A 17,986-nucleotide genomic window follows, 5' to 3' on the forward strand; every position below is an offset into this window, starting at 1 on the left:
AATATTACAAATGATATTTATTGGCCTGGTCCTCCATGGTACCTGATAATCATGCGACACCTGTTACGACACAACACTTACTTAATTGGAGGCTACGAACAGCTGCCCACACGACGAACCAATCACGGCGGTTCGCCTGAAATTCTTCTTTACCCGCGACATCCCTGACGAGCACCTGTTCCAATTCGGAATATATACCGAACAAGGATCCTTGACCAGGATTTCTCACGAAAGGAAAGTCCGTATTGATTGTTGGATTCCGATTTATTCGATCGACAGCCCGTGATTTCGTTTCGATGATGATGATGATGCAATTAATTAGCCAATTAATTAAAACATGCGGCTACGAAATTGGAATATCAATCAAATCCAAATTTAAATTAGAAATATTTAATATTTCGCAATATGTTTCTTTTTTCAAATTAAAATTAAAAATAAATTTCAGTTAAAATTCAGACTACTAATTAGTGAGAATAGAAAACACTTTTGTATAATTATTTTGAACATATTTCAATTTTTATGTTACATATATACTTTTTTTTATCATTTTAGAGTACGCTGTGTGATTTTTTTTACAAACAAGCGATTGCATTTATTACTCAAGTAAGTAAGTAAGTTCTATACGATAAATATCTTATTTCAACATTTTACAAATTCTTATCGCATGTTAGCGCACATACTTGGAGTTTGAACGCATATTTTGCAGCTGTCATAGCGAAGCTGGAAATTTGTCCATCGCATAAAAGCATATCATGCTCAAATATTCGAGGAGGCTGCAGTTAGTTTCTTAAGTCCTTTGCTACTTTACAACGACACTGCGTAACGATGCTGGACGGACGGCGGGCACAGCTGTCAACCCGTGTCCACAAGAGGACCATGCTTGAATTTCTATATCGTCCACGATATCATACTCAAATATGTATTCGGTATATATACAACTATGGCGAAATTCCTTGATGTTACCTCACCATGCTTAATGACACGTAAGAGGTCTGCGTATTACACCTGTCAGGCCACCTTTGCCAAAAATTACTCAAATTCTGTCTCTTAAGATGGGACATGGATGATCAACCAGCTGGTGTTATAGCTTTTCACGATTTCGCAATGTTTGATCAACGAAAATTCAAGAAAATTGTTCTGCTTGGGATTAATTGTCAAACTTGAGAATCTCGACAATTAAAATTAAGGGAAGTATTAGTGATTAAATAATTTAAAATTTCTTCAATAAAGATAAAATTAATATACGTTAGCAGAAAGGAATATTTGAATTTTTCTCAGAAAAATTTTATAATGTATATCATTTTATTATGTGACATTTGTTTTAGTAATATGAGTATTTCAGCAATTTCACCACTTTTCTAGAATAAAATGCAGAAGTGAAGATGCAACCTGATGCAACTTTAGAGCAAGTGTTATTCACAGACAGAAATCAAATAACAATGAAACGTATATTTCTTACTTCATCCAATCCAATATGAAACTCGACTCATCGATGGAAAAAAAAGGTCAGAAGTTGACAGCAGGTAGTTCTTGACTTTACTGGATGCTGAGGTGAGATGCATCCTTGCACAAATTGTTAATAAATGTTTAATTAATTTAATTCCTTCGCTCTACTCTTACTCTTCTTTTTTCTGCAATTTAACAATAGCCGACAAAAATTTTATCAATTATTCATACAATTTTATCAATAATATACAATAATATATTTTGACATTAATGTCGATTAATTTTTGCAGATTTCGAAATTTCTATTGTGCATCGATAATCGTCTCGACGAGATATCAAAATCGACGAGCACACCAGCTGCCGGATCTCGAAGATGTACAGAAAAAAAAGCAGAGGAACGTCTTGCGGCATTCTTGAAATGCCCGGCAACGTGGTAACGTTAAACCGAGTGCATGCACGATGGAGGCTGGCACGCGAGTGCTTATCCTTCTGGTAAAATACCAGAAAAGAATTCGTCCGAAGTGGGCCAGCGGGCTCAGCTTTCCAGGCCGTGAGGAGCAACAGATGGCACCGACCTTGCTGCGGATGCTGCGTTAGAACGCTTCGTTTTTCTTTGTACGACGGGCACGTGCCACGTTTCCTTGCCGCCACGACCGATCCGCGACCAATGTTCCGCAAGCCATATTGAAGCGGCCAGGTTAAGCCAGATCACGTCTCGGCTTTCCTCCTTCTGTCGTGAAAAGATTTTTCGTCGATTGAAAAAAAAAAAAAAAAAGAAAGGAAGGAAGAAAGAGAGCTGCACTCTGACATCTGTGCCCTGATAGAGGAGCGTCTATTCCGCGTCTATTCCCCGGATGGAAATCCTTACCTGGTTCACGGGGCTAGAACATTCGACTCGCGCATTTGTTTCACCTTCTGTTCACTGCCGATTCGAAAGCAATTATCCGAGGCCTGCGTTTTTTTCCACGGAGACCTTATGGCATCCTGATGATACACGATACCCGGGCTTGAACACGGGCAAATGTAAATTAGGATTCGCGAGATACTTGAGAAGAAGATTTTTAAGATTTTCAATCCGAACGATAAATATTCCGGTAATGCTATCGATAATTATTGGTTAAAAATCCGTCGAAGCTACTGTAAGAGTCATCTTACACAATCGTGTTTAAAGAAAAAAAAAAGAAAAAAAAAAGACGAGCGTTTCAATTGTATTGTAAAAATAATAATCACGTCGTTTAAGATCTCCAGTTTCTCCGCGAATAGATGGCAGGCTATCGTTTTTCTTCATTGATAACGCGATTCATTGAGCGAAAACCTGGCTGAGAGGAAACGCGAGACGCGTCCAACACTCGTGTAAATTCGAGCGAGCGACCGCGGCTGTAAAATTAGACGGGAGAAATAATACGGGATTCGATCGATCTTAATTCGAGGGACTCGTGCCCAACTACAATAACCCGATGATAACGATGCCTTGGTGTCGGATTTGTACGAGTTTTCGATTACTCCGATCGATATCTCCTCTTGCGGTTTTCTACCGCCATTTGAAATCGTACGAACGACCACCTTGTGCTCGAAGATGGTAACTTGGACGCGCAGCAGTTCTTTCGTTTTAATATTTATCATATATACCGATGATAAAATCTTCATCTTTCGAATCGAAGATTTTTTTTTTTTTTTTTATAAATCTAAAAAGAATTTACAAATAAGAGATATATCGTATTAATATTTTATAACTTTGTTCTTTCAGATCCCTCCTTGTTACAATCATCTTCAATTTCTCAAGAAGACAAATCTCTACTCGTTCATTTCTTCCACAAACAACACTACTGAGATATGTATTGAAATTTATCTTCCCCTCGTCAGTCAAAGGGACGCGTGCCGTCTTTTTTATCTGAGCGCATTTTGCGGAACAGTTGCTATCTGTGGACTCTGGAAAAAAAAAAAAAAAAGAAAGGAATCGGTTATGATATCTTCTATGCTCGAAAGCGGATATAACACCACTTATATCAGTGCAACCGCGTATTCTGTCACTCACGGTGTATTAGGCGGTGAGTAGAGGAAGGAAGGTGAAGGAGGGTGAGGTCGAAGGGGAAAACGAAGAAGGGGCAGATGGTAGCGTCTTCTTCGCAGCCAAGTGGCAGCGGGCACGCGCCAATCGAGTCCGAAAGAACATCTGCCGCTACGTTCCCAGGAGTACAAGAGAACCACCGACTCGCAGGCAACAGGCCATCTTCTAACAACCAACCAGTCAGTCAGTTTCTTCTTTCCTATGCCTTTTTCACCTACCACCTACTTCACCACGCGCCCGACTTCCCCCTCCACCGGCTTTTCCTTTCTCCTTCTCGTGAGCTTAATTCTCAGGCAGTGCTCCTTCTTCCAGGCCTTCCCTCCTCTTTCCTTTCAGTTTTCACAGATGCTGCATGAATCTTCTAGATATAGGGAAAAGAGGAGGAAACAGTCGGTGGAACAGTTGCCACGTTGATTCTTCACTTGGAAAAGGTGGTTGTTGGCGGACAGTGGGGGAAAGGTGGTCTCTAGGAGGTTTGGCCTGATCAATTTTCTTAACGATGGCACGTGGTACCGTGCCACCACCAGTTTAGCGGGATTCTGCAGATGGTAGGTTGACAGGATCCATTTTTTTGAGATTTCTTTATTAAGAGAGAGAGATACATATATATTGTTGATATTTTTCAGAATGAAAAATAAAATATATATATATATTTTTCAGAACTTTTAATGGAGTGTTAAATCCCAATAATACCAAAAGAGGATTGGAACAAGTCTACTCTCGCTTTAATCCCATTGTAATTATGCATATTCTTGTTTATTCAAAATTATATAGAAGACAAAGTTGCACGGTGAAATTTTATTTCTATTTTTTATACAGAATGGCAGATGCAAGTACTTCAAACATAAGGAACATTCAATGGCGAATATCCTTTATAGAGCGATTCTTCTTTAAGGTTGACATCGGTTTTCCTTCCACCGATTCTTCTTTTCTTCTCATTTTCCTCCTTCCAATGCAGATGCAGTTTTTCCATTATGCCTCCAGTCTCCTCGTGCCACCAGTCTCCCCATCCCATCCCCCACGGCGACTTTCGATTCTCGATCTTTAGAGATCGCGCACGTGCTCGATACCACCTCCCAGGTTTTCTCTTCCTCCTCGATGATCCTTTGTATCTTGCGAGGAGGAAATCCGTCGCGATCTTAAGCTCGTCATGCACGACGTGGTTCCATTGTGAGGCGGTACAATGATCTGGGGGAGGGGGACCGTAGCCCATCTCGGATTCGAAAGTCTCGAGTGGGAGTTGGAGCGTAAAGACATTTTTTTTTTTTTTTTTTTCTTTAACATATGAAACACAACTTTATGTTCGCAACATAAAGTGTTTATTTTTTTTTTTGTTTGGAAATATTTTTTTTAGTGAAAAAATATTAATCGAAAATATCGAAAAATATTATATAATGTATTGATAAAAAATTATTCATAAAATTATTATGATAATGATGTCGTTACATATTTATAATATTTTCATATATGTACGTATAATCTTATTTTTAATGATTAATAACGTATGACGTACGATTGAAATTTAGTCTTTTTAAAAAAATTAATGGACGATAAAAATGACGATAATACGACGATATTTTATGATGAGTTCCAATTATTTTTCCTGTCTCTTTCAGGAATTCGTGAGAGAGAGAGAGAGAAAGAGAGAGTGGAAAGAAGAGGGTCTTCCTGGTCGCAGCTCGATCGTGCCAGATGTAGAGAAGGTAAGGAGGAACTCGGATTTCCGATCGAGGTTCCTCCCTTAATGTGGCCTCCCTTACCTTGATTGCCCTGAAAGATTTTATTACCCTTATGAAATCAAGCTACCGCAAATCGCGCCCTCGAATCTTTTCTCCCCCCCTATCATAAAAGATTCCAAGAACGGCAAATTATTAAATTATATTAATAAGTTAGAATATCAAGGTAAAAATATTATGTATTATATTATTGATTGCATTTCGATAAATTATTACAAAATTTAATATGATATTAATTTCCGATGGACTATTTTTATTTAATTTAATTTGTCTGTTTACAGATAAAAATATTAAAGAGACTTATTAACAATTATATATATATATAAAATATGATAAAGAGAATTAAATTAATTAAAAAATAATAATAAATAAATAAAAAAATAAGAATATGTAAAATATTATTAATTTTTATAATATCGATAAATCACGATTTACTTGAATCATCATTGAAGAGACGCGATCACCATGTGTTCACTTCATATATGCAGGTGTCACCTTACTGCCTCGAAATCAGGCGAAAAAGGTGTTCGCAGGTTTGTGTAGGGCTTGCTAATCTCTCGACGGTTGAAAGCAGTACAGTGAATCTCTTTACTCGTCTCCGTTTCAATCTCCACCCTCGGATTCCTCTTTCTGATGCACACTACATCTGGCACGGCACCAGCAATCCAAACATGCTTTTGTCGTGAATATCTATCTTGCTGTAAGTAAATGCCCTATACCTGCTAAAGAAGCCGGCTGCATCGTATAACATTTGTCGATTCTTCTAGATTCTTGGATTTTCGCGATCTGGATTTTCAATATACAATAATGATTAAAATGGAAAAATTTATGGAGGATTAATTTATGGAGATTTAAGAAGATATTGATCGAAAAAAATAGAATTTGGATTTAAGTTATACAAATGATAATTGGGATATAAATGTTAATAGAAAAGAGAGTTTTAAATAAATTAAAATATTAGATAATTAAAATATAATAGATATATATCAAATATGAAACATTGATTTACAAGAATTTTAATTAAAAGTAATACATATATATAAGAATTATTATTAAATAATTGGAATATTAAATGTATGAATTGTTAAAATTGAATTGATTGAAAAAAAGAATTTAAAATTACAAGATTGCTAATTGAATACTATTTTGAATACTAAGTTGCTTGAGCATGTAGTTCAGACATAAATATTTGTAAGTTAAATAAGAATGTCTTAATAATAATACTGGCAACAAAGGATTGAAAATAAAAGAAAGCAAATATTTTTATCTTGAAAAGAATTTCTTGAATAATAAGACTGCAAAGATTTCTTAAATAATAACAGGAATTAAAAGGATATTTGACGTTGGAATAAGTCGTAGGCGTCTGAACACTTGTCTCAAAGTTAAAAATGCGCAAAGCTTTTCTTACATATAATCAACAAAGTGTTCAGTTCACTGTCAAGCGAAAGAGAAGAAAATTGATTACTGTTTAAATTACGGAGTCCGTTTTTTCCTCGATCATTTTTGCAGGTAGACTCGTTGATAGAACATCTTTAACGAACGATCATTAAGTGCTATCTTTAAGACATCTATAACTGCGGATTGCTTCATCACTGGATATAATCTTAATCAACCGCAATCCCTCTACGTTGTATTTTTAAGGAGAAAAGAATAGGCGCCTCTCTATCAACGTAACAAATTACCCTTGCACAACGCTTCCAATCTTTGTTGCTCATATAACAATCTATATATTTCTTTGCATATAATTTTCATACGAAAAATCTGCATTGAATGATAGCATTTTAAAATATCAAACAATTCATATAGAGAATAATAATTTTTTAAAAATCGCTGGCAAATTGATTTCTTAATTTACTCACAGAGATTAAAGCTTACTTCAAAACTAAAACCAGGTTGTCATCAGAGACAATTGGAAGTACACTAACATCTAGTATCTATATACTCTCAAGATATTATAACAAATATATATAAAGTATACTTTTTCAAGTATACTTAACAATTCAAGTATTACATTAATGTATGTTTTGTATAATTTATAAAATATTATTTAATTAAATTTAATATATTCATTAACAATTAGCAATTTGAAACAAATTTATAAAAATTTGAGAACTTGTTGAAACAAAATTAAAAATTAAGCTCACTCCCATTATATAAATGACCTGATTGTATGAATCTGCTGTTGTCCTCTTAACGGGTACGCATAAATTTCTCTGTATACGGAGATGAATTCAAAAAAGCATTGGATCGCGGAAGACCGAGGTTCTACTCGTTTTGGAAAATGTTTTCGATTCGTACCGAGACCTGTCGCGTTAACGAGGCCAATAACGGTGCCGGCAGGTGCCACGTGCCCAGTTACATACCACTGTCGCTGTCCATCGTCGTTCTTACTTTCTTGCTCTCGAACGTGCAATATTTTGAATGAAATCTACGTAACACCACACTGGGTGCCACTGTATTGTATCTTGGATGGGAAAGCAGGCCGTGACAAACGAACAAACAATGATAATTAAATTCTCCACGCGTGACCAACGTAAAAAGTGAGGTTAATTTATCAGCGATGTTTTATATTCTGCCGTCGAGATGATCAGATAATGACTGGATTCGATTAGCCATTCTTTTTTTTCTATCTCGCTTCGTTGGATCGACTGTAATTTTAAAATAATTTTCTTTCAGATAAGATATGGACGTAAATAATAGAAATTATAGATTGGAATTATAACGTTAGAATCTCTATTATGTTTATCCCCATCTTTGATTCGTGAACTTTTGGAAGTCAAGGCATGAAGGAAGAAACTGACATCTCAAATGAATACATGGATTGATTTGGCTGGCTGTTAATCGGTTTAAACGCGACGAGGAAGCGTGCCAGCGACCGGATTTTCTTCAACCCCGGTAAAATCAATTTTTTCTGAACGCGTTCGTTGGCCTCCCTTTCCGTTTTTTCATGCGCCGGAGAAGCCGATAGCTCGGGATCACTTCCGTGCCGAGGGTGAACAGCTGCCAAGGGATTTTTCGACGAGGGTTTCCTCGGGCTGCAAAGGAAATGACGGAAAAAACTTTCTATTGCTGCAGATACCGGCGTGAAAAAAAAAACAGTGAGATGCAAAAAAGGAACAAAAGAAAGAAGAGGAAAAAAAAAAAAAGAAATAGCGTTGAAGAATGCTATGTAAAATTGGAAATCAAGACTACTTTATAGTCTCGATGGTAACGATCGGATAAAGAATGGTGGACGCCATTTCTAAACTTACGTTATTCATAACATACTTCCATGTAACTGTATATATTTTAATTATTTCATTATTCTCCTCAAAACATCGTAATTTTTATATTTACATCTCGAGCTTAATTCCAGTGTCACGCCTGTCGTAATATTATGCGTAACTTTGTACTACGGGGAAAAAAAAATATTCAACGATCGCATAAATCATCTCTGAAAAAAGAGAAATCGCTACGCGGATAAGGATGCACGGGGACGAGAGAGCAGTAAGAGAAGGTAGTAGTAAACGATGCCCAGCAGCGTGTCTCTCCCTTCATCAGTCAAATTCGATCACACGGTACGTATGTCCAGTCACCTGTCACTCGAGACGCGTACGGAGCGTGTATTTTAACGCAAATGACCGATAATCGGATCTCGCTCTCGCTACTTTTCCCGAACTTGTCGCGAAGTGACAAGCATTTTTAAGGACCATCCCTGGCCAGTTTCACGCTATTATATTGTTATATCGTTCCGTGTAATTGCTATTTAATAATACATCAATTTCCACTTAATTACAGGTTGATGGATCGCAGGTGAACAAGCGTAGTGTCTCGAACCGAATTCTCTGGTCACGGATGAATTCAAGTGAAAACTATTAATTAACGAGGTGGAAGTGTTTTAAATAATAAAACAAACGAATTATTATCAATTTTTTTCTTTTTTTTTTTTTGGAAATTTTATAAGAATTTTCGTTGCGTCTTCGAAGATTTAATTCGATGGAATAAATCTATAAATGTTGATTTTTAAGGGAGAAGAAATTTTAGATAAAACGTAAGATCGAATCGAATGGGAGGAACACGATCAATGAAATGATGTGTAAAAGTGGAAAGGTATATAAAAAGATATACGTAAAAGAAGGGAAAAGAGTTAACGATTATAAAATTCAAGAATGTTTCTCACGATACTAACGCGTATTTAAAATTCGACACAGGTTACGCTCATTTGTCGATAAATTGTTAAGTGTTGCTAAATACAGTGTCGCAGCTGTTCCACGGTAGCGCGAGAATTTTTGAGCAAATGGCGTGGCAAGGTAAAACACTCTGTTTATCACGAGTAACTGTTCATTAAAGGAACTGATGAATTATTTGCCGATAATGCTCCTTTGAAGCAATCATTCCGAGTTTCATTACTGAATCATTATTGAAGCTTATATGATCTGCAGCCGATGGGTGCAGATGACCGGAAGCTGATTGATTACCGGCCACGATTCAACATCAAATATTGTATTCAGGTTATTTGAGCCAATTCCTTTTTTTCCGCACAATGAAGAGGCGTTAATTCGAATGATCATTGATACTTTTTATTTTCTAATAGAAAAATCGCGAATATTATAATCAGAAAATATTAATTCCAGATTCTTCAATTTTGTGAAATTATATATGGCGCCATTACTCCTTTCATAATGTGTAATAAAATTGTAAAGAATCAAGAACGAATTGTCGTTGATGGCTGTTCGAAAAAAAAAAAAATAGAGCTAGTTTCTGAATTAATCGATTACATGACTAAGTAAGTCACGCATCAAGTCAGCAAAATTATAAAAATTATATTCTTAAAAATGGATTAATAATTAAATAATCTAAGATTACTCCAAGAACAGCAGTTAAGAGAAACAGGTCAGAGAATATAATTATCCAGAGAGATATAATTATCTCGTCGTTATTAATTAAATATTCGTTATAGGTACAAGAAAATACGATCCAATACAATTAGATGAAGAACAAGAAGATCGAGTGCTGAAGTCGCATAATCAACTTTCATTGGTAAAGTGAAAGGCTATTATTTGGTAATAAACTGGGCGTCGTAATAATACAAATAACATAGCGCTTCTTTTAACGCGTATCTCTGGCAAACGACCATCGATAATGGGATAAGTAAACTCGCTGATCCTGGATGATCAAGCGATTAATTACGAGAGTCGAAGGGGCATTACTTATCGTCGTTGACCCTAAGACGAATGTCAATCTTTTGTGTCTTTTCCATTGTTCGCGCGTATAAACATCCCTAACATTCTCCTCAGAGAATCTTTTCACGCTTCCCCGTACGAATCCTTCTCCCCTCTTCTATCGTCTTCCCTCTACGCAAACGATCCGATGAAATCGCAACGGTCGTTTCCCTGATAGAGAATAGGACTGGGTCAACGGAAACGAGCTCGAGAGTCCAGGTATATGGATGAGCAGGTGTCGATGAAACGAGATGTGACTCGAGGACGAAATAAATGGACGACTCGAGCTTTGATGAAAGGACTTTTGGGGGAAAGGCGAGAGTGGCGAAAATCGTGAGGAATTTACGGATTATGGGAGAATGGAGATTGTTTGGATTGGAAATATCGAAGGGGAATAAGTTTTTGCAAACTGGAAGATTGGAGGAAAGAGGAAAATGGCTTTTCCAAGGTGGGAAAAATGTATTCCAATAATCGTTCAAGAAAATACGATCGATTAATATTTTCCAATTTTTCCACAGGATAGAAGAAACGAGTATTCGAAGAAAAAACGCCTCCTGTTTATGGCGTTCCCCAAAGTTTATCCCTTAAACGCAAATCGATTCGAAACAACAACGCTCCTTTTGCCCCGAGTCAGGACTGTTGGAAACGACCGTTGCGCTGTCAGCAACGATGACGAAGAAGAAGAAGATCAGGGGAAGACAAGAGGTATACGGAGCCCAGACAGTGATTCAAAAGATGCTCGGTACTTTTGGGGTGTCTTGCAGCTGTTCCTCGCCCTCTACCTCCCCGGCTAACGCTCGATCATCTTCTTTCTTATCTGCGAGATGCCGTGCAGAGGCATGAAATTTCCTCAATCCTCGAGTACTTCGTTGCGTTTCGAGCAAATGCATCCTTTCGTGTCCTCTCGTGCATTAGATCTAGATCTAGAAATATGGCTGGAAGGGATAAATGAATTTTGAGCAGCTTGTGAAAAGAGTTATGGTGAGTTGAAGAAAGAAAGTATGAATTTCCTTGTTTGTTTAATGAATTCAAGTTAAATTTTTAATACACGTTTTCAGAATATATATATATATATATGTTTTTATCGCCTCGATATTCATCTCGGCTCTCTCTCAAAGGATTCCAGCCAAAAAACAGTCGATATCTACAATCTTCCCTTGTAAAAAGGTTATGTAAGAGACTGGGAAAGGGAGGAGGAATAAGAGGAGGAAGAAATGGCTGGAACGTGGTGGAGAGATTTGGCAATGGATTCGACAAAGATTCCCAGAGGATCTGAGGAGGGCGCAAGGACGACAGATTGCCGGCTTCGATCGAGGCAGCAATCGAAGTAGTTTGCCAGCCGGTCGACTCGTTTCTTTCACTGCTCCGCTCGTTCACTCCGCTTCACGACTGACTCCTTTCTGTCGAGCTTTCCACCCTGCAAGACCTTCTGGGCCAACAGAAGGCCTACCACCATCTCCTTACTTCTCCTCCCGCTATTTCTTCCTTCTTCACACGCTCCTCTTAAAATTTTTCTTTCTCTCTTCAACTCTCTTCATTCGATTCTGTGATTACAAAAGAAAAATCGTAATTAAAAAACGCGTGCATGATTAATAATGTTGGTTATACTATTATTATATTACACTCGATATAATTTTGCAATCTATTTCTATCTTATTGATCATGCGCGAGCTTCTTAGAATCACTTGCAAACCCACTGATAAATATTCGTTCGTTGTTTTATTTCTAGCATACAAAATGTCTTCAAATAACCAACAAGCACAATTGACGATTGACAAATTCTTCTTTCAACCCTTTCTCTGCTATCGATCACTCCCCTCAAGAACAGGATGCTGCAGACGATAGAATTACTAGAAGAAGCAAAAAAAAAAAAGGAGAAAAATAGGGATAAAAAAACTTCAGAAATCTCGCGTCATGCAAGAGGAGGGTTGAACAACCCTACGGGGCCTTCTTTATTAAGCTCTGGAGACTTATTCTTGGTGCCAGACGGCGTGCTGTAAAAAAGGGGGAAGACGTCCTGGCAACCCTTTCCCCAGGAAGACGCCAGTCCTAGTTTATGATCTTTCCACTTTCGTTTTCCTGCTTCTATATCCGTACAATTCTCGTGTAGGACGGGAACACTTCCAAAGTATACGGGATTCGATCGAAACTCTTGGAATTGCTCGTTAAATGGATTGAAATGGTTGACCTTGGTGGGTGAGGCTCCTCGAAGGCAACGCCTAGTGGAAGTCGACACGCACTCGAGAGAAATTAAAGGTCAAAAATCGTGGATTATAAATTTACATTTTTGAAAGGTAATAATTTTTGAAAGGGGTATCCTTTTATCTTCTTTTCAATCTTTATTCTTTCTTATTCTTAACCCCTTTCGTTTCTTCCTTATCTTTATACATATCTTTTTCTATCTCCTTTATTTTTTACTTAGGTGTTGCTGAGTTATTTAAAAATCGCACAAAGCACCTGCTTACACAAGTGAATCCGGAAGTGAATTTACGAAATCCATTTGCAGAATCCATGAAGTTTATTCCAAGTTTTCCACGGGCATCAGTTTTCAGGATACCTGTGAAAAAGGTTGGTCTGTTTCTCAATTTGCTTTCTCAACCACGAGTAATTCTTCCCTTTCTACGTCTTCATCAACCAAAGCTCCATTCTTCTAGAAAAAAAAAAAAAGAAAAAAAAAACATTCAGTCCTACTACAAATCCTCGTGATTAAATTTTGCACCCTGAAAATAATGAGAGACATAAAAAAAAAAAAGAAAAAAATATAAAGGATTTCACCACCCATCGATGAAAAAAATTCGACACCCGCTACTCGACATCATCCTCCCTTCGAACATTGACAAGTACATTTCATCCCCCAGCCGCCACTCGTCCCGAGCCGCGCCCCAATAATCTCCAGAGATTATTTCCGGGGCCACGAGAATGGAGAGAAGGCCGTGTCGCAGAAAAAAAAAAAAAGAAAGAAAACCTGTACATACGACTTGGACCAACCGAAAAGATGGCACATGCAGAGGAGAAAGAGGGCCTCCTCTCCCGTAGCATCTGTTGCATCGTGGTTCGACCACCACCACCATCACTGGCCGCACCACCAGAAGGCACCATCACTACCACCGGCCCTGACGACCACCAGGTGCTATCCACCTTCCGTGTCTTTCCCCATCGTCGTCGTCGTCGTCTTCGAAAAAACCTTCTCCCCCCCTCTCACGTCCCTCGCCATTATTCGCCCGAGATTTCCACCATCTGCGTCTCTGCCCTTCGCCCCATCTCTCTCCGTGATCCACATAGGTTCGCTGGAGAAGGAGAAGAGGAGAGCCACCTTCTGCGAGAGGCTAATTGTGACTTGGATGATTTCTTGCGTCCGGGAGGTGGATGGAGGTGGAAGCAATTGATGCTGTTCGAAGAGGAAAGATGGGAGGATAGATTTACTTGAAATAGGAGTAATAGTATCGCTTATTATTATTTTCCATCGTGTTTGTTATGTACATTATTTCTATCTGTTCTATCCATTTGTTTTAGATTTTACAAAAGATAATATTGGTGATAAAATTTTACAAGTTCTCTTGCATAATAATAGCAAGAAGAAATAGTGAATCGCAGGTAAATTTAATTGTAATTTATAAACGTAACTTGTAAATAAAATAAGCATGTTAAAATTAGAGTTCAAGAATAAAGTATCCAATTCTCGTATGTACCTAAATTCTTGTTGTCCGATTTTTTGTTCCAGCCGTCATAAACCAGCAGAAAGGAAGAAATTGTCTTGTTCTCAACCGCCGCCGCCAACCGGTTCGTCCATTTCATTCGAGTTTTCAAAGTTTTCTCCGCCGTTAATGGGACTGGCTGTTGTATTGCGAAAAGAAAAGGTGGCGGAGGGATGGCAGCGGTAGAAGGAAGGAAGAGGAGAATGGCATGGCACCGTGCATTCTTCGTAGACTGGGTACACAGGTATGTGGCCCATTGTGATTACGTCTCCGCGTGAAACCAAGTATGCAGATTCCCCTTCCTCCGCCGACTTTGCGCTCCAGCACACCTGATGAACGTATTCTTCCAGAGACACGCGGTGTTTCGAGGAATCCATCGAGAAATATCGATCCCTGCCACGTCCACTGACCTGGGCCAAGTGTTGTTTCGTCACGAGGATTCGATGCTGCTTAGAAGTATCACGATAACAGTCTACTCTGTACTCTTGATTAAAAAAAAAAAAAAAAAAAAAAACTGAAATTTAAAAAGAGTACGATACACACATTCGTCAACTTAATAATAATAAATGTGTAATGCGGTTTACATTCAACTATGTAAATTGAGACATTAATCGTTCAATTTAGATTATACAAACTAACAACCGGTTACTTTGTACCGAGTAATTATTAGTTAGATATCACGTTGGAATGGTTGGAGGCAGGTAATGCCAGAAATAACGACTTGTAGTGATACACTTGAGCGTTACTAAACGGCAGCCGCTAAGCGTGCCGTGCATACGAATTATTCTATATACCCGTAATTGCGGGCATAGAATCGTTGGAAACGGTTCATCGGTAATGATCATCGTTTTTAACCGTTCACTTCGTCTAGCTTATTTATCCAACGATAACATAATTGTTCCCCGGTTAGTAGATACGTAATTATCTTGCTCTTGGCCCCATCGTGCAATTATTTATAGCGTGATACCGGAGGAACAGGTTGCCACAGTTTGGGAATTCGTTGTGTAAGCATTCGATTTCCGTGATATTCTCGTTTCATTTATTAGATTATTCCCAAATTTCTTCAAAACTTAACACGTCAACCGTTAAATAACATATATAATTTCTTAGACATTTATTTTTCAATATCTTCGATTATCAAAGATTATTAATTAACATTATAACATTATAAAAATCGCTGCTCAAAAATATTTCCAATATGTTACAATTTTTAATATAGCAATTATTAAATTAATTATTACAATGCGATGCGTGTTGTTGGATACTCTATCATTATCATCTTATGGCAACCGATAATATATAAGAGCAAGCAAACAATGGAGTGGAGTGGAGGCAATTTCGCATGGCAACAATTGCACCCCTCCGATGTTTAACCCCGTGTTTCGCGAAAAAGGCGAGAACGAACGCGAGCAACCTCTTTATATCTGCACGAGCCTAAAAAATTTCTGCTTTCACAGCTGCTGGCTCCGCTGCGTGTGCCATTCGAAAGTTGTTTATACTTTCGCGGCGGCGAATGCATGCATTATCACGAGTGGCTGGGAAGAGCACGCGGATGAACGTAGTCCGAAGGGTATATACGCCCGGTTGCGGGACAACTTTCGTAACAGTAGCGTATAAGTATCGTTCAGTTTGCGCAGGTGATGCAACCGACCCATCCAGGCCAGATATCGTGCAGAAAAGGAACAGATTGTGCCTGTGGTGGCCAGCCCATGCCGCATTCTGCCGCGATTATCGATCCCGCATTGTATTCGTGCCGATCGGATGTTTGACACCAAGCACGATTATTTGTGTAAGGCGATAATAGCTGTTCAGCAATTGCGTGTCACTGTTTCGAGGGGAAAAAAAAAATATGTTCGGGGGATAGAGATATTAACTCTCTAATGGCCTCGATATTATAATCGTTGACCGATCTGAATCCTTCATGATGCACTATACTGATGTGAAAGTTGTTATGTTTACGAAAATTATAAATTTGGATATATATCAATTTTTTAAATGTAATAAAAATATCGTTAAGAGAATACTTGAGAAAAGAAAAATAATTTCATGAGATTGCCAAAGGACGATTTATAAAGATCGATAAAATGGAATGGCGAAGTCTGTAGAGAAGGAATTTGTTCAGGCGAAACTCTTCGCGGCTAATTAATCGCGAAACGCGAAATGCCTTTGTTGCGAATAACGAGAAATCGATTGCGGTTGTGCACCGATCGTACTTTCTACGATGTTGTTGTTTAGAACCGATTCAAACTTTGCCAAACTTTCGTTTCCACCGATTAATTGTCTTGTCTTATGATTTTTCTTCTTTTTTGTTTAAGATAGAGATATATGTACTTCGTTATTATGTCTTTTAGATAATTTTTGACCCAATTTTTCTATTTCCAATCTTTCAGCTCTTAAAAAGTCAATCCTTTTGTTTTATTTTCTTTAAACACATCGTGGAAATCTAAAAAGATGCACAATCCAGCGTGACTAATGAATTTTATGAGCGTTCCATCGCATTTTAGAGAGTTTGGATCTCTCGCCCGCGAAGTTGTTTCCTGTAACCAGTTAAGACTGCACGAAATTAATCAATTACGAACTAAAACAGCTTTTCCGCCACGGTACATCTACCTCTGGTACACCGTTCGTATGCTTCACTTCTCTCCCTTCATGCTCCAATTCGTCCTTTCGTTCGTTCGTTCCGTGGATAACAGAAGTTACCGGAATTTAATAGTCCGCTGATTCGAAACGTACAACCATTGCCCACTGTGGAAATATTTCACGTGAAATTGTAGCATGCGTGTCCTAATATCGTCATGCTAGATACGCGAATATGCAATTCGTTAAATCTAGTGATAATAATTCTAGTGATATCTTAAGTCACTAGGCATCAGTGATGATGAAATAGTTTTGGTGTAGATAATTTTTTGATTTTGAAGCAGTTTCGTTTTACGATTAATTAAATATTTATAATGGTAGAATGCACAAAGTTTCATTATACATTCATATGAAAATATAAAGTTACTGAATCGTATCAAGATTTCACCATCACTAGTGACCTCTAGGCAAGTTACCAGTTGTAATCTTTCGTGAAAAATTTTTTCTTTTCTTTTTTTTTTTTCAACAAAGATTTATAGAAAAGTTTTGACGCAAAATAAAAATCGTGGATAAAGAAGAGAGGAAAAGATAAAAGCAATTGATATACAAGTCATGTCAGCCGCGTCAATTTATTACAATCCAATTAATATAACCTAGTAGCAGTATTTTTAATTAGCGCCGCTTTCGCGATAGCGATCGTTACACTTTCGCTTGTTTTCAAAATTCCGATCGGATTCGATGAACAACAAATTATAAAACCTCGGATTGTTATAAGCAATTACAAAATATCTTACGAGGAAATAAATGTTTTATAAAGTGAGAATGATTGAATATAGACAAGGAAACAAAATAACACCGTTCACTGCGAAATTTTCACGATATTATATTCCCTTTCCAATCTGATCGTTCGATTTCAAAAAACGAATGATGGGACGAGGCGTCAGCTGTCTACATCGAACTGCAAAAGTTCTATTAGAGGTGCAAAAAGGGTAAAATAAGAGAGGATAGAAAATAGAGAAAGGAGAAAAAAAAAATAAAGATGGATAGAGGAGAAAAGAAAAGAGAAAAGGGAAAGGTGTGTAGTTCGCGGATTCAAGCTGCACCGACACCAAAAACGTCCCACGGTTTTTGAAGGTTCAGCAGGGTTAAAAGGAATTACATTATCGTGAAGCGTTTGGGCGTGGGAGACCTGAACCCTGTTTCTCGAGGATCCGGCTGTGATGCACCCGTTGCACCCGCGACCTACCTTCTGTACTTCCTCCA

General features: G+C 37.8%; 2 long non-coding RNA genes across 2 annotated transcripts; both read left to right on the forward strand.

Annotated features, from left to right (window-relative positions):
• The first annotated feature begins 3,956 nt into the window (after positions 1-3,956).
• Positions 3,957-4,448, forward strand: LOC100863167 (uncharacterized). Its single transcript, XR_004224458.2, has 3 exons — positions 3,957-4,062; positions 4,175-4,250; positions 4,334-4,448. It is a non-coding gene; the product is annotated as an uncharacterized LOC100863167 (long non-coding RNA).
• A 701-nt stretch (positions 4,449-5,149) lies between these two features.
• On the forward strand, positions 5,150-6,152 carry LOC147656359 (uncharacterized). Its single transcript, XR_015294543.1, has 3 exons — positions 5,150-5,217; positions 5,739-5,950; positions 6,018-6,152. It is a non-coding gene; the product is annotated as an uncharacterized LOC147656359 (long non-coding RNA).
• The last annotated feature ends 11,834 nt before the right edge of the window (positions 6,153-17,986 follow it).

Source organism: Apis florea, unplaced genomic scaffold (genome assembly GCF_048593485.1).
Source record: "Apis florea isolate Af1SG1 unplaced genomic scaffold, ASM4859348v1 contig_3793_pilon, whole genome shotgun sequence".
NCBI classification, from domain to species: Eukaryota; Metazoa; Arthropoda; class Insecta; order Hymenoptera; family Apidae; genus Apis; species Apis florea.